The sequence below is a fragment of the Carlito syrichta genome, unplaced genomic scaffold (genome assembly GCF_000164805.1).
Source record: "Carlito syrichta isolate Samal-C Ts95f unplaced genomic scaffold, Tarsius_syrichta-2.0.1 Scaffold288969, whole genome shotgun sequence".
Classification (NCBI taxonomy): Eukaryota; Metazoa; Chordata; class Mammalia; order Primates; family Tarsiidae; genus Carlito; species Carlito syrichta.
Window position 1 is genome coordinate 10,983 of NW_007233065.1, and position 2,463 is coordinate 13,445.

Here is a 2,463-nt window from a genome sequence, read left to right on the forward strand (position 1 = left end):
TTTCAAACCTGCTAAATTATTTTTACTGTATTTTTGTGAACCATGTTCTAAACAATGTACTTTAATTATATTTGATTATTAACTAAAAATTAGAAAGACTGCAAATAATAGCACTTAAAATGCATGAGGGAATTTGGCAACTTAAATAGATAAACATGTTATTTATTAAGAATATTAATCATACTAAAAAATTAAAAATGCAGGTTACTGAACACAGCATGATACTTTCTTTCACTAAGCATGATACTTTTTAATAAAACCACCATGTCTTTAAAGAGAAAAAATCTAATAATGAAGTCCACACATTTGCTGTTTTGTGACATAGTGCTACACATGTTGCCAGTGCTCTGAGACAAAAGCGTGACAGTGGGGTGTAAAGTAAAATCCAAACATTTTTGCTATTAGCTGGTGATATGATTGTCTATGTAGCAAATGACAATGAAATGACTAAAATTCTCTTAGAAATAACAAGTGGTTTAAACAAATTACTGGGTTAATATCAATCTATCTAAAATGTGCCATTTGGATATCATTTTAAACAATAAAATAGATAGCTTTACATACTGAATCTAGGAAAGTCTTTGTAAAGTTTTAGGAAAATGAGACGACAATTTCCAAGTTAAAATGATATGAAATTTAAAGAAGTGACCATGTACTTATATTTGGAGAAATCACAAAAAATACATTCCCCTTTAATTAATGCGCATTTCAGTGGTTTCAAAAAAACCCAACAGATTTTATCTTGGTAGATGAGGAGACAACAAGGGAGCAATTTGTGTATGAAAACTTGAATAATTACATCAGTACAAGGGATTCCCCTTCACAATGTCAAGAATACTGCAATGACACAATAACTAAGGGAAGGTGGAAATGGAACAATAGTAAACCTACAGTTCAATAATGTGGAAAAACTGAACAGAACTTCTCATGCAATAAATACTGAAAAACCTTGCCCATCAGTAAGGTAGTAAAGCACACACTTATAATCATTAAAAATCAATTTACTTTCATCCTGACTTTTGTGATTGCCATGAATATTAAGCAGTATGTATAAAAGGACAAGTAAACAACTGGAAAACTGAGAGAAATGGACTCACCCATTCAGAATCAAAGGATGGACATAGAGATGCGTACTGCAGCAGAAGTTAGACTTTAATGATGGTCTTGCAAGATTGCATGTCTGGAGCAATTACAGCAAGCAATTTATCTTCTAGTATGCAAGTCCTCTCCCAATTTCCCATTAACTGAGAATTGCAGGGTTACAATCTCTTCTGGACATTGCCTTAGCAGTTTTTGGTTCAAATAAGGTTCAAATAAGTACTCATTTCTATTTGAATGGAGAGCTTTCAGCATCCTTATTTTTAAGTTTGTTTTTCCTAAGATGACATGACTATTATCATGCCTTTCTTTCTCATGAGTTTTTGGTCATGTCTGCTTCCTAGTATGAGCTCTTGGTCATGTTAGCAGACTTCTTTCCATTTTATGAAAAGAAATCTTCACTGGAAGATTTAAAATAAAACTATTATGATTTCAGTGTAATGGGAAACATGTTTAAGTTAACAATAAATATGAGATGCATGAAAAATATTGAAACTCTACATGAAAATCGGAAATATCACATAATATGAAATTTTATGACCATTTTCAAAATGGGAGTAGATATTTATAATTATATCAACTATAAAGAATCAGTATCTGGAACACATAAATTCAAATAATGCACAAACTAAGGGAAAATAATCAGAAAAGTATCTAGGAAAGCATATGATGAGGAAATGCAATATAAGTAACAAGGTTGGGGGTAATATTTTCTAACCTGCTCCCTACATCATTAATGAAAAGCAAATGAAATAGGAGCAAAATCCAAATATATGCAATTCATAAAAATCAGACACTATGAAAAGGGGAAACAATACTGAAAAACTGAGACTCTCTTCCAGTATTCCTGGAAATGTGACTGATTTAATGCTTTGGAGAACATTGTGGTCACTTAGATGAAATCAGGAAAGATACAAATGTAACGATTCAGCATTGCCACTCCTCTCTCGCCCTTCACATAAAAGAGAAATGTGCCCTAAATTGTCCATTTACAGATGACTAATGGCAGATAAATGATTAAGAACACAAATATCAGCCCACAGGAGAGTTCCAACAGAAATCTAATAGAGCCACACAAAGAAATAGAAATGACAATGAACTGACAGAACAATGCCTCATGTATCTATCTAGAGACATTTCAGAAATAATACTTTGAGTCACAAATGGAGGTTAAAAAAAGTAGCCACTTCAAATCATGTTTAGATAAAGAAGAATTGAAGTTCCCAAGGACTTGTGAGAGGGAAAAATGTGGAGGTAGTGTTCACTGGCTAGAGAGTGAATATTGGGGAAAATGAGAAGTTCTAGAGATGGAGGGTGGGGTCGGCTGCACCTCAGGATGATCACACTGCATTTTGAAAACCACAT